Source organism: Mirounga leonina, unplaced genomic scaffold, assembly GCF_011800145.1.
Source record: "Mirounga leonina isolate KUSES-001 unplaced genomic scaffold, KU_Mleo_1.0 Mir_165, whole genome shotgun sequence".
NCBI lineage: Eukaryota > Metazoa > Chordata > Mammalia > Carnivora > Phocidae > Mirounga > Mirounga leonina.
Window position 1 is genome coordinate 29,607,826 of NW_023270415.1, and position 15,679 is coordinate 29,623,504.

Genomic DNA, 15,679 nt, shown 5'->3' on the forward strand with positions numbered 1-15,679 from the left:
AGACTCTGAAATGACATGGCACAGGGGAAGGAAGTAGAGAAGTATGCAGCCAAATTATTGGCACCACTTCTAAACCAACTGCCTTTACCCTTTTATTACCACAATGACTCCCCTCCCTTCCCTGGAAAATCACAGGAGGATTCTCTTAAATGATAGGTGTTTCCAGCTCTCTTTTCTAATCTTAGGGACCAAGGAGAAGCTGGTTAAAGTGAAGGTTATCACTCAAAGATATTTAATGGGCTCATTGTTCTTCTGGTGGATGATTTTTTTCATCTGACAGATTCTGTATCTGGCTGTTTAGAATGGTCTAGAGGGCAAGTTTTAAGGAGGAGAGGCTCCCTCTCACTTTCTAATCATTAGCCATGATTCTACCCTAGAAAGTTCTTGGGATATGGGGACAGGGCTGATGCTGCACTGTTAAAATTTTTTTTTGCCCATTATTTAAGAAAGTATGATGATCTCCAGGGTAAGTAGAGTTTCTGAAGACAGGTTTAAACAAGTTTTAGGGTCTAGACCGTACTGAATGTCCCTGATATTTTATAGTTGTCTCCCCAAAGATAATTTACTGGGTGCATTAAGCAAGAATTTTCTAACTAGTGTACCCCAAATGGGTTAACCTCAATATTGAATTCCTCTGCCCTCAGGGTAATCAAGCAGAATCTGAATCAGCCTGAGCTCCCAAGATGGCCATCTCTGGCATTGAGTAGCATCTTCGGTTTATCTAAATGTGTTATTTAATGAGTGCCAAGATGTGAAAAAATTTAGGAAGTTCTGCCTTTAAGAGTTCAGCCTTTCACCTGGTTGTGTCTTCACGGTACATATGGAAGGACTCAGCATATTCACTCTAACCTGTTCCACAAGTGTCATGGAAGCTGCTCACCTTCTTGTGGAGCTGGGCCACATCACGATGGCTGCCCCAAAGCTCATGGCCCTTGAATCCCTGTGCCTTCGTTGCTACTGTTTAAGCTTGAGTTGGTGTAGCTGCCCCCTAAAACCCAGGCAGCCTCAGGGATGTGGCTCAGACTCTTGTGCCTCAGCCTCTTGTCCAGCTCTGGTTGCTGCTGATGCTCTTTCTGCTAATTCTTTTGCACGCTCCAGTTCCTCCTTTCCATCGCAACTTCTGTGAAAGATTTTCCACCCTGGGGTGCCTGGGGGGCTCATTTGGTTGAGCGTCCAACTCTTGGTTCCGGCTCAGGTCCTGACCTCAGGGTCGTGAAATCGAGCCCAACGTCGGGGTCTGTGCTCAGCATGGAGTCTGCTTGGGTTTCTCTCTCCCTCTTCCTCTGCACCCCTCCCCCCAAATAGATAAATAAATCTTTTTAAAAAGAAAAACAAAAAAGATTCTTCACACTGAAATCAGCTTTTAGATGCACTTGAATAATCTTTTCCCGGCACCTGGTGGCTCAGTGGGTTAAGCGTCTGCCTTCAGCTCAGGTCATGATCTTGGAGTCCTGGGATCGAGTCCCAAGTCAGGCTCCCTGCTCAGCGGGGAGGTCTGCTTCTCCCTCTGACCCTCCTCCCTATCATGCTCTCTCTCTTTCTCATTCTCTCTCTCTCAAATAAATAAATAAAATCTTAAAAAAAAAATAATCTTTTCCCTCAGGCTCAAGCTTGCCACCAGTTTGTTCCAAATCCAGACCAATAATTGTCCCTTTCCCCCTACAGACCATAGTACAGAAGCCAGCCCACTGGTCTTTTCTCCTCCTCTCCTAGTGGTGAGTTTTCCCTTTAGGATCTATTCATCCTTTCCAGCTCTCTGCCTAGCCCAGTCCAGACTTTGACCCTCAAAGAAAAAGTGTGTGTGTGTGTGTGTGCTTACAAGGGAGCAATGAAATCTTTTTTTTTTTTTTTAAAGATTTTATTTATTTATTTGAGACAGAATGAGAGAGAGAGAGAGCACATGAGAGGGCGGAGGGTCAGAGGGAGAAGCAGACTCCCCGCTGAGCAGGGAGCCCGATGCGGGACTCGATCCGGGGACTCCAGGATCATGACCTGAGCCGAAGGCAGTCGCTTAACCAACTGAGCCACCCAGGCGCCCCCAATGAGATCTTCTTAAATATGGATGTTCTATCATGAATATTGCTCTACCCCATTTGCCATCACCTGGAAAACAAATATTATTGGATTATTTGGCTTTGAATTTTTCTGGCCTCTGCTTTTGACTTTGGGTTTGGGAATCTGGTTGAGGCGAAACAGCATGTGCTCCTGTTAGAGCGCCATTAGTGGATGATTATATGGAGCTGGGACTGCACAAGCACAGTTTGTGCAGTGCTAAGATCAAAGAGGCGAGCTTCTTGAGGAGGTCCTCTGGCTTTCCAGTGAGTTCTATGTTTCCACCCTCCTTCCCCTTCTCCTACTTCCTTATTTTTTAAGCCCATTGTGTATTGACTGATGACGAGATTTGGAGAAGCTGGATGCATGCCTGTCTTCATTTTATTTATTTATTTATTTGACAGAGAGAGACACAGCGAGAGAGGGAACACAAGCAGGGGGAGTGGGAGGGGGAGAAGCAGGCTTCCCGCGGAGCAGGGAGCCCGACGCGGGGCTCGATCCCAGTACCCTGGGATCACGACCTGAGCCGAAGGCAGACGCTTAACGACTGAGCCACCCAGGCGCCCCTGCATGCCTGTCCTCTAAAGAAACCATAAAGACAGGTGTTCCTCCATTACAAATACTATCTTGAAGCACAAGTAACCCAGAAAGATAAATGGCCTACTGGGTAATTATTACCAGAAAGGAACATTAGAGCTCAGTTGTTCTTGCTTTCAGCTTTCTCAACTTTTATGGCTTGCCATAAATGGTTGCTTCACTTTTAACTGGTTTATAAGTAACAATTTCATGTTTTAGTTCTCCTCATTTATCTACCTTGGAGTCCATTTTTCAGGGAGTTTACGGTGAACGAAATGCCAGGAAGCAGCAATACTCAGCGCAGGGTATTGTATGAATGGTTTACTAAAAATGATTCCCTCTTGTTGACAAGGAGGTTTGGGTACAACTGCTTTAAAAATTGCCCAGGCTATAAATAGGAAGTAGAGCTCTGGGGATTGGCTGCCCATTCTTCTGTCCAGTGGGTATGAGTTGGGCAAGACCCGACACCCTATTCATCTCCTCGGCATTCGCAAAACCTTATCTTCAAGCTCATTGTCTCTTGGCAAAATCAAGTCACTGAAGAGCAGATGCTCGCCAGTAGCTAACTATATAGTAGGTACTAGCTCATTATCACTCAACAGCTGAGAAAATCAATATTCTTGTAAAGCTACTTGAAGAAAACACAGTCCATTCACTCTTTCTGAAAGTCTATGATTTATCCTTGGACCAAGCCAAGCCAAAAGAGAGCTGGGTCCCATCAGGTCGATTAACATGAGGCACAGAAGGCCTCTGCACAGGGGAAGGTTCCTAACCCCGATTCAAAATGGGGGAGGGGAGGAAGTTTTCCTGAGGAAGTGATGTCTAAGGCAAGAGCTGAAGGATAAGTAGACACAGTAGCAAGGCAAATAAAGAAGATGTAAAAGAGAGCCAGGAGGCAAGGGAGAGAGGGAGAGAGCACGCACAGAACATTGAAGGAACCAAGGACACTTCAGCATGGCTAGAGCATGGAGTGTAAGGGAGGATGTGGCAAGAGGGCAACTAGGCAGACAGGAACCAGATTGTGCAGACCCATGAAACTACGTCAAAGGTCTGAATTTTGTCTTAACGGCAATGGGAAGCCACTGAAAAGTCTTATGCAAAGGAGGTGACAAGCTGAGATATGCCTGTTTGAAAAATCATTCTGGTTGCACTACAATGATAGAAGGGACCGTTGGGAAAGACAAGGCTGGAAGCTGGAAGACCATCAGGGAACTGTCCTGGCAATCCAGGGAAGAGGCGAGAGTAGTTGGAGAGAAGTTGTTCTGTCTGTTGTGGGCCCAGGAGCTCCTGCAGTCACAACCTCTCACTTGGCTGCACATGGTTTTTTTAAAATAAAGATCACACAGAGTGGTCTTTTTTTTTTTTTTTTTGAAGATTTATTGATTTATTTATTTGAGAGAGAGAGCGCGTGAGAGTGGGCATGTACACACAGGTGGAGGGGGAGGGGTTGAGGGGGAGGGAGAGGGAGAGAATCTCAAGCAGACTCACGACCCATGAGATCATGACCTGAGCTGAAACCAAGAGTCAGATGTTCAACCGACTGAGCCACCCAGGTGCCCCCAGAGCAATCTATTAAAAACACGAAAACCCCAATACTCAGAGACCACACAAATTACAGGCAACTTAACTTTGTTAGGGATTTTTGAGAAAAGGAAATATTCCACTTTCCCATTTTATTTTTTTTAATTGGGGTTCACCTTTATTCAATATCTACATGATACTCGAGTATACACAAATTCCATAATTTGACAACTTAGGAGCTACTTTTGATTCCTGTCTCTCCTTTATCCCTTTATCCGTCACATCTGAGGAATCACTGAGTCCTATAGACTCTGTGTCACACTTTCTACTTTCTTTTCCACCGCCCAGCCTCCACTATTGTAGTCTGGATCACATCATCTTTCACTTCAAAAGCCCCCTAACTGGTTTTCCTTTCTTTGTGTTTCTCTCTTCTATCCACTTTCCTCCATAGAGCTAGTGATCCTTTCACAAGTAAACCAATCATGCCCCCCATGCCTCCCATCACTCTTTCAATGCCCACAAAAGCTCTTCATTGTCCTTGAGACAAAAGTAGGCCCTACCTTGCATCCTTCTCTGGACTCAACTTTTACCACTCTACTCTTGTGCTCTCTGCTAAAGGTTTTCTGAACTTTGTTCTCTTCTTACAACTGTACCCCCATCCCAGGTTGCACAAAAGCTATTCCTTGAAATGGCTTGGCATGTGGCATATTATCTCTTTTCCTGGTTATCTCCTCTTCCTGCCCAGCTCTCAGTCTGAACCTCGTCTCATAAGTCCATCTTTCATAATTCCCAGATTTGGCTAAGTCTCCCTGTTACGTTTTTATAAGTATCTTTAATTGTCCTATCACAATCTCCATCACATTGTTAATTCTTCTCTAAGTGTATCTTTCTCCTGGCTGGCCAGTCCTGTCGTGTTCCCCTCACATATTTCCTGGTATATAGAACAGAAAAGCATGTTTCCAATTAAAAAATGAATTATAAAACAATCCTGAAAAAGAAGAAAAAAGTTGGAGGACCCACACATCCCAATTTCAAAACTTAATAAAGTAATGGTGATCAAGACAGTGTGATTCTGGCATAGGGGTAGATATACAGTTCAAAGGAATACAACTGGGAGTCCAGAAATAAACCCATGTATCTATGGTTAACTGATTTTTTTGACAAGTGTGCTAGACTATTCAATGGGCAAAAGATAGTCTTTTCAACAAGTGAGGTTAAGACAGGAAGAGATCCACATGCAAAAGAATGAAGTTAAATATCTACTTCATGCCATATACAAAATTTAACTAAAAATGGATTAAAGATCTAAATATAAGAGCTGAAACCATAACATTCTTAGAAGAAAACCTAAGAGTAAACCTCCATGACCTTGGATTTGGCAATGATTTCTTAGATATGACACCAAAAGCCTAAGCAACAACAACAAAAAATAAACAGGACTTTTTTTTTTTTTAAGATTTTATTTATTTTTTAACAGAGAGAGAGAGACAGTGAGAGAGGGAACACAAGCAGGGGGAGTGGGAGAGGGAGAAGCAGGCTTCCCATCGAGCAGGGAGCCTGATGCGGGGCTCAATCCCAGGACCCTGGGATCATGACCTGAGCCGAAGGCAGACGCTTAATGACTGAGCCACCCAGGCGCCCTTTTTTTTTTTTTAAGATTTTATTTATTTGACAGAGAGAGACACAGCGAGAGAGGGAACACAAGCAGGGGGAGTGGGAGAGGGAGAAGCAGGCTTCCCACCGAGCAGGGAGCCCGATGTGGGGCTCGATCCCGGGACCCTGGGATCTTGACCTGAGCCGAAGGCAGACGCTTAACGGCTGAGCCACCCAGGCGCCCCTAAACAGGACTCCTTCAAAATTAAAAACTTTTGTGTTTCAAAGGACAAATGAAGAAAGGAAAAAACAACACACAAAATGAGAGAAGACTTTTGCAAATTATATATCAGATAAGAAACTTGGATCTAGAATATATCTATTTTTAAAACTTCTTATAACTCAATAATTTAAAAAAAACAATTTTAAAAATGGGCAAAATATCTGACTAGACATTTCTCCAAAGATGATATAAAAATGACCCATAATGACATGAAAAGGTGCTTGATGTCACTAGTCATCAGGAAAACACAAATCAAAACCACAATGAATTACCATTTAATACCTACTAGGATGTCCATAATCAAAAAGACAGATGGGGCGCCTGGGTGGCTCAGTTGGTTGAGCGTCCAACTTTTGGCTTGGTTCAGGTCAAGATCTTGGGGTGGTGAGACTGAGCCCCATGTTGGACTGCACTCGGTACAGAGTCTGCTTGGGATTCTCTCTCCTTCCCTCTCTGCCCCTCCCCCTGCTTGCACGCATGTGCCCTGCTCTTGCTTGCCCTTAAATAAATAAATAAATAAATAAATAAATAAATAAATAAATAAAATCTTTTAAAAAAAGACAGAGGGGCACCTAGGTGGCTCTGTCGGTTAGGCGTCAGCCGTCCACTCAGGTTGTGATCCTGAAGTCCCAGGATCAGCCCTGTATTGGGCTCCCTGCTCAGCGGGGAGTCTGCTTCTCCCTCTGCCCCTCATGCCACTCGCTCTCTCTCTCTCTCGCTCTCTCAAATAAATGAATAAAATCTTTTATAAATAAATAAATAAAAGACAGATAATAACAAGTGTGGGTGAGAATATGGAGAAATCAAACCCCTCATACACGGCTGGTAAAGACACTTTGGAAAACAGTTTGGCGATTCCTCAAGAAGTTTAACAAAGTTATCATATGATCCAGCAATTCCACTCCTAGAGAAATGAAAATACACATCCACACAAATATTCATAGCAGCATTATTTGTAATAGCAAAACAGTGAAACAATCCAAATACCCATTAGGTGATAAATGGATACACAAAATGTGGCATATCCAAATAATGGAATATCACTTGGCCATAAGAAGAAATAAAGCTCTGATACATACTACAATTTTAATGAACCCTGAGAACATTATGCTAAGTGCTAAGTAAAAGAAGTCAGTCACAAAAGACCACATATATGATTCCATTTATTTGAAATGTCTGTAATAAGCAAATGTGTAGAACGAAGTAGATTAGTATTTGCCTAGGGCTGGGAGAAATGGGAGGATTGGCAAGAGATAGAGCTAACGGGCGAAGGGTTTCTTTTGGGGATAATAGAAATATTCTAAAATTGACTGCAGCATTAGTTGTCCAGTTTTATGAATATAGTAAAAACGATTGACTTGTTCGTGTTAAATGAGTCAATTGTATGGTGTGTGAATTATAGCTCAATGAAGCTGGTCCAAAAATTGAATTATAGGGCACCTGGGTGGCTCAGTCAAAGTTAAGTGTCTGCCTTTGGTTCAGGTCATGATCCCAGGGTCCTGGGATCGAGTCCTGTATCAGGACTGCTCAGCAGAGAGCCTGCTTCTCCCTCTCCCTCTGCCTGTCGCTCGCCCTGCTTGTGCGCTCTCTCTGTCAAATAAATAAATAAAATCTTAAAAAAAAAATTAGGTAGACATGTTTATTATGTCCACTTTAGGCATTTGAGGGGAGAAGATGAAGAACAAAAAAAGTTAAGCAATATGAATAAGAGCATGAGCCTGAGTTAAAAATCCCAACTTTGTATTGGTCAAGTTATTTAACTTCTCTTTGACTCAGTTTCCCTCTTTATTTATTTTTTTTAAGATTTTACCCATTTATTTGACAGAGAGAGAGCACACAAAAGCAGGGGGAGCAGGAGAGGGAGAAGCAGGTGCGGGGATCGATCCCAGGACCCTAGGATCAGGACCCGAGCAGAAGGCAGAACGACTGAGCCACAACAGGAGCCCCTCAGTTTCCCTCTTTAAAATGGACATAATAAAAGCACCTGTGTCGCAGGGTGGTTATGGATATTGAGTAAGACAATACATGATAGAGGAGTGCCTCTGAAACTTTAATGTGCACACAGATCTCTTTCAAATGCAGATTCCAGGGTGCCCCCTGAGATTCTGCATGTGTAACAATCTCCCAGGGAGGCCAGAGATGCTGGCCCACAGACCACGTCTTCATATCGAGGTTGTAAAGCATTTAGAGCAATGCCTGGCACACAGTAGGCGCTACATAAATGAGGCTATGATGCTTTCACGCCGTTTAGCTGGCAGGGAAACGAGATGAAAAAGCCAACAATTTTCCCTCCTTTTCTATCAGATGTTTCATGACAACACTGCGTCCTTGAATTCTACTGGATTCTGCGTTCAAGTGATGAATATGGATATGGATTATATGGTCTTCATTTTTTAAATCTGTCAAGAGCAGCACTCGGGTCTCTCCTTGAATTTACAGTTTTAAGCTGTACAAAGTACTCTACGCAGTAAGCATTCAGTAAGTTCTCACTGGTTGAAAGAAATATCCGGACACTCTAAATAAATCATCCCTCTAGGAATCAACAGTGCTGCTGGAGTTTGGTTTTATTTTAATGCAGTGGCATGTGTGCCAAATCATTATTTCAAGAATGTGGCAACTGTGTTCTAAAATCCAAAGCATGTTGTTCCAGTCTCAGAGCATCAGATTCTAACGCCCTGCAGACTCACTCAACTACTCCGCCTTCCTGCGCCCGTCAGCGCAGACTCTACGTGCTAACAGCGCCCTCTACTGCTTAGGAGCAAACCTTTGCTCCCAAATCCAATCCCTAGACCTGCAAATCGGAATTCAGAAAACCGGATGCACAGGAAAGTGGTTCGCACCGGCCTTGAAAGGAGAGAGGGTGGCGGTCTAGCAGCTGTCCACGCCAGGAAAAGCTGGTCGCTAAGTGGGCTACTAGGCAGCCCACCAAGACCCACGGAGAGGAGAGTTGGTTGCCGTTTGTTGCCAGACCCCTTTCCTTCCCTAACAAGCCCTAAATTACTCTACTCCCCTCCCTCTCTCCCACACTAACCTGATGCTCATCCTCCTCCTCCCTAAGGTTAGTTGCACTTTCCACCTGCCCCCTCTTTCACCTGCCCAACCGTGATTCTCATTGGGAGAAATAGGGGGACACAAGCCCATCCTCGGGGGAAAGCCCCTGCCTGCTGAGCAGGAACAGCTCTTCCTTCACTGTGATCTGATCCTTTCATTTGTAGCAGCATCTTAACTTGTTTTCCATGACTTTGAGTATATTCACAGAGCTGTGTAACTGTCACCATAATCTGATTTTAGAACATTTCATCATCTCCAAAGGAAATTCCTCACCCATTACCATTCGCTCCCCATTTCCCCCCACGTCCCTCAGCCCTAGGCAATCATTAATTGCTCGCCCTCCATAAATCTGACTGTTCTACACATTTAATAGAAATGGAGTCATACAATATGTGGTCTCTTACCAATGACTTGGCTCACTAACATGGTTCACGCTTTCAAGCTGTAGTGTGTATCAGTACTTCAGTCCTTTCTACTGCTGAATAATGTTCCATTGTATGGATGTACCGTCTCTTATCCATTTGCCAGTTTGTGGACATTTGGGTGGTTTCCGCTTTTCGGCTATTATACGTAAGGATGCTATGAATATTCACATATTTTTGTGTGGATGTATGTTTCAATTTTTCTTGGGTAGATACGTAACAATGGAATTACTGGGTCATACGGTAACTTTATGTTTAACATTTTGAAGGACTGCAGAGTGGTCATATTCCTTCACCTTTAAGTGGGACTTCATAATCCACCCCCACCTAAGAATAAAGAAATATTAATAAGGGGGAAGTTTTTGTTGCCCTGACAGAATGTACTAGAATTATGATCAGGAGGTTTCTACCATACAAATTAGTCAGTCTTGATTCTTGAAGAGCAAAAGTCCAAGTCTTAACCCAGAGACTTGTTCTTCCATATTATTCACCTCTTGAGCCTGTCTGATCTTTTCTTTCTTGACAGTTCTGAACATGACCACCAGCATAAATCTTTTCACGTTCCTCTGAAGCATTTTTTTTTTTTTTCTGACCCACCACTTAGAGTTATTCCCACTTGGAATTGTATGATTTCTTTTTTTATTATTTTTAAAATTTTTTATTCATTTGTCAGAGAGAGAGAGAGCACAAGCAGGGGAAGTGGCAGGCAGAGGGAGAAGCAGGCTTCCCACTGAGCAGGGAGCCCGATGCGGGGCTCAATCCCAGAACCCTGGGATCATGACCTGAGCCGAAGGTGGACGCTTAACCAACTGAGCCATGCAGGCGTCCTGGAATTGTATGATTTCTAGGCCTTCCTGGAAGCAGGAAGAATAGTCATTCCTAATAGGTGATTTGTGATGTTTGGTTTGTCTGTTTGTTTATTTTTCAACACTGGGTTTGAACTCACAACTCTGAGATTAAGACTTGAGCTGAGCTCAAGAGTTGGGACACTTAACTGACTGAGCCACCCAGGAACTCCTAGTGATGTTTAGTTTTTTAAAGCCATAATATTCACTTAATCAAATAATCAAGAATTTCTTGAGCATTTACTCCTGACACAGCAAAGTGGGGACAACAGAAGAAAGGTAACAGAGTTCCTGTTTTGGAGAAGTTTACAGTCCAGTTGGGGAGGAAAATAAAATTATAACTCAAAATATCACACAAGTGCCCAAATATCTTCAGCGAGGCATTGTCCATGGGGCAGTGCCAGCCAAACATTTCCAAGTCACCGCAAACATACACTATGCTATTTGTGTGGAGATGGGGATAAATGTGTTTGGACACTGGGATGTCCAAGCACCCACATCCTCCCTGACTGTGGGGCACACCAGTGGGACAGCAAACTTGGGGGAAACTCTGGCCCTTGGGATAAATTCCAAACTTTTTTGCTTGGCATTCAAGGCCCTCAGCAAACTGGCTTTAATCTACCTTTCTAACCATTTCTCCTATGAGCCTTTAATATCTAACAACCTGCTGAGTTTGCCACCTTCAGAATACTCAGTGCACTCCCTAGAATGGGTACCTTCTCCAGAATGAGGCCACAGTAGGTCTTTCTTGATGGTGTGTTTGAGTCTCACCCCCCACATCTTCTCTCACATGATTTGTGCCAACCACTCAGACCTTCCCCATCCTGTCAAATGCCCACTAATTTCCCTGTCCTTGGAGACATTCCCTGACCCCGCCAGCCCACAGGGTTGCTCCTTTCTCTGCAGGCCCAGGTCTCTCAGTATTTAATCCACATGTTTGACTCATGACAGTATGTTGCCTCATAGTTATTCAACTATGCCAGGCACATAACTGTGGTCTGTCTAGCTCCTTCGGGGCAGATAAGGTGTTCCCTTTGGGTGTATGTAGCACCCTCAGCAACTCTGCAGAAAAGGGTGGATGCAGGAAAGGCTGCCCTGGGGGTGCTTACTGCAATGGTAGCACACTGTTAGACAATCTCCTTTCCACCTTGTACCTATTACTTCAGCGCTTAGGTATTTCTGTGCTTTAAGCAAAAACAAAAACATGATCTTGAAGGAATAGTATAAATCAACACTACTCTTGACTGCACCAGGATACAAGGCAATGATACGAACCCACGGAAGGCCTAGGACAGCTCCTCAGCCTGCTCTGCGGCAGCTGGACAGGAAGAGGAGAGGAGGAAGGGCAGGAGGAGGGCAAGAAGCAGGAGGACTCGGAAGTTGAAGAGAATCGTCAAGCAACCGAAATAAGTGCTCTCCCTGCATCTTATAATGCTAGTACAAATCACACCTCTCTGTTCCTGGCAGATTAATATCCTCAAATGTTTCTACGTTTTAATGGCATTTTAGGCCATTTCAGGAACATATAATATTCCATTTAATTTCAGCTTTACTACAGCTGAAATTTTAAACAGCAATTTGTTTTCTATTACTTGTTCTAAAGCCGGCCCAGGGTGCTCTGGAGATCCTAGGCACCCCAGAACCATCCCAGGCTGGCCACCTCAATCCTAGCATCTTCAGGGACTAGACGCCTTATACTATAGTTTCTCATTTCTCCCCCAACGTGGCTAAAAGATGTTGACTCAAAAAGGAAATTAAAGACTTTAAACAGTAGATTAGAGAAATGTAGAGGGCGCCTGGGTGGCTCAGTTGTTAAGCAACTGCCTTCAGCTCAGGTCATGGTCCCAGGGTCCTGGGATCGAGTCCCATATTGGGCTCTCTCCTCTGCGGGAAGCCTGCTTCTCCCTCTCCCTCTCCCCCTTGCTTGTGTTCCCTCTCTCACTGTGTCTCTCTCTGTCAAATAAATAAATAAAATCTTTAAAAAAAATAAAAGTTTTTATAAGAAATGTAGAGAAACCAGAAGGGAAATGATGCCGATTTAGTAAATACTCCTGAATTTACTCTGGGTCATCCATGCGCTGTGGCAGGACTGGGGAGATCAGTGTGAAGAGAGGCCTCAATGAGCTCACGGTGAAGACAGGTGGGGAGATGACTAGGGCAAGAAGACATTTTAGCCGGGGAAGAATGGGATCAAGAGCTTGACCCCTTTCCTTTTTATTTCAAATGCCTTAAACTTTGTTTGATGCAGGAAATGGGGCTGCCAGGAAGCCCCTGAGGTGGGGCGGCGGGGGGTGGGGGGGTTGTATGGTGGCCTCTGCACCCAAAAGTTGGGATCAGAAATGGGATGGGGGTTTGGCTCTGCAGCTGTCCATGGAACCCCTTCCCCATGTGCCCCCTAAGAGCTGCATTGAAAATTCTGTAATGCCAGGATCCCTAGCCAATGTGGCTCACTGAGACACTGAGGGAAGTAGCATCCCACCTGCCCATGTCAAGGAAACATTGCCTTGCTCTGCACGGGTGGTGGTTACTGCAGCTGAGCAGGAAGCTCAGCCCCAGCATCCTTGCCCCACACTTGTCAGACTTCATCAGCCACATCGGCCCTTTGGCTTCAGTGGTCACGGTGGAGGCCACAGCCACGTGGAGGCAACTCTGGAGCCATCAGCCTCAGTGTGAGGGGTCATCCAGCCTCAGTTCCGGCATCAGCAGCAAGGCGATAGTAACCAGGGTTACCCCTCTCTACACACGTGTGCGTCCGTGGCACTCAGGTTCACAGTCAGAGGCCAAGGCTGAGGAAGCCTGGAGTTCCTAGTAATCAGGGACGATGGGACACCGTGTGGAATGACATCATTTCTGCCCCAAGTAGGGGAAGCAGGACATAATGATGATATATATATATATATATATCTCAAACACAATATATTACACTCGTTAATATCCTACAGCATCACGTAATCAGGGCCATGACAACTCCGTACAGGACCCTACGGCTGCTCAAAGGAGGTGGACCTAATCCAGGTCGCCGTGCGTGACCAAGTAAGTTGAGCACAGCTTGGGCAGGGGGAGACATTCAGAAAAACTATGGTGCGGTTGGAGCCCCCAAACTGCGTAGGGTACAAGGTGGACTTACACCTAACCAGGTATTTGTACCCTATGAGGTAAAGCAGGTAAAGTAGCCCCATGTTGAGAGGTGGCGGCATATTATAGCAGATATTATGCATATTCTGAAATTAAAAAAAAAACCGGAGCAACAAGTTTTGGGGTTGAATCCTGACTCTGACATGTATTTATTGTGTGATCTTGGGCAGATTATAATTTATGTTCTGTAAAATGGGTGGATGGGGCGGGGGGGATAATGTAAAATGCTGGAGAAGAGAGCGAGAGAGAAAGAACCAACTTGGCATTAAAAACTAACACTACGTAGCATCTCATCACAGGATTACAGGGTTCTTTGCAAGGATCATGCCTGTTGTAAGTAGGAGTAAAAGACGTGGGAGTCACATGAAGGGAATGAAAGAGGGAGATTGTGTGTCGATTAAACACCAATTCTTTGTATATAAGATTGTTTTATGTATGTACATCCTGTCCAATAAACCCTAACACACTTGACTGGGCTGAGATTTGATTTCTGAAATGTGTACTTTATTTTATTATTATTATTTAGAGAAAAAGAGAGCCTGTGTGAGCAGGGGGAGGGACAAAGGGATGAGAGAGAGAATCATAAGCAGGCTCCACGCTCAGCACGGAGCCCCACACTGGGCTCAATCTCACAACACTGAGATCATGACCTGTGCTGAAATCAAGAGTCAGATGCTCAACCGACTGAGCCACCCAGGCACTCCTAAAAATTGTACTTTAAGTTTAAATATGGGTATGTAAAAATTTCTACTCTTACTTCTAGGATTGTATTTTCCCCCAAAACTTCTTCCCTTTTTCAATTACAGACTTTTTTATTTTCAATTTTCCTATACCTGCCTCAATTTCCAATTTCCTTGTGAAAAAATACTTCTTTCTCTTGGAACCCAGAAGTCTTCAGATTATATTTTGATTTCCTTTAGCTCCTCCTTCACTTAGTTGTGCTTTAGGTATCTGGATTTGGTTGCTCTCGTCTTTATTTGCAAATCAGTAACCCAAACTCTTTTTTGGCTTTGCTCATCTCTGAATTTTCACCAAAATGTTGGTCATTAGGAGATACTCTCATTGATGAGAAAGTAATGTGTGTGATCTCTATCATTTTCACTGAATTTTTTTCTGTGGATTCCTTACTCTTAACAGCCTGGAAATCAAGATGCCTAGCTTATCCTTTATTCCATTAAAAAAACATTTGATTCCCTCCCTAGCTTTCTTGGTCATACTGATCTGACTTTACCTCGTCCATATCACCTCATAATTTATGATAATCAGAAAAAGTACCTGCAGAAGTGCCCCCCCCCATTCCTAACAGGCTGGGGACAACAATTTGCCGGGACTGAAATTAACATCACTTCAGTAGAAAATCACAGTGAAATGCAAAAAGGAAGAAAGGATTTTAAAAATATGCCTTCCCTATAGAAATTCAGACAGTAATGTATCGACAGATGGAGAGCCATGGGCATCAGTTGGAGGAAAATTACTCAGAACCTCTGCTGTGCAAGGGCCTGGCACATAAACTGCAGTTTTGCACATTGGGGGTTTGAACAATGAACAATTTTTACAGGCTATTGTACATTGGTTTCTCTAATTAACAGCTAATTAAATGTCTATTTTATTGCGCATCTAGTTTTTCAAGTCTCTCAGAATTTCCCCAAATTCGTATAGCTACTTATACCGAATAATCTAAGCATAACTCAGATGTATACATATATATTTTTATGCTTTATATATTCCACTATTTGGGATGGAAAGATAATTTTGAAAAAGAGCCTATAAGCCAAAGCGTAGAACCGAAAATGTACATAGTTTATGAATATATGAATATTCCAAGATTCCAAGTATAATATCAATCTTCCCATGTGCCATAATCAATTGCTAGCGATGAGAAGGCCTATTATTTTTTAATCAAAAATAAGGAGTATAAAGTAAAACTCATAATAATAAATAAGAGGGCAGAAGGAAACTTTCGGACGTGATAGCAAGGTTAAAGGCATAGATTGTGGCGATGATTTCAAAGATGCGTCCTGGTCTCCAAGCTCATCAGGTTGTATACATTCATTCCATACACCTTTTTGTATGTCAAAAAATGAAAATAAAAGTAAAATTTTAAGAATTAAAATTTTAACCCCCCCCAAATGTAAAGAGATGGAGGTGTGTGTGTGTAAACTCCAAGGTAAGTGAAGCAGTCTGACAGGACTTTTTTTTTT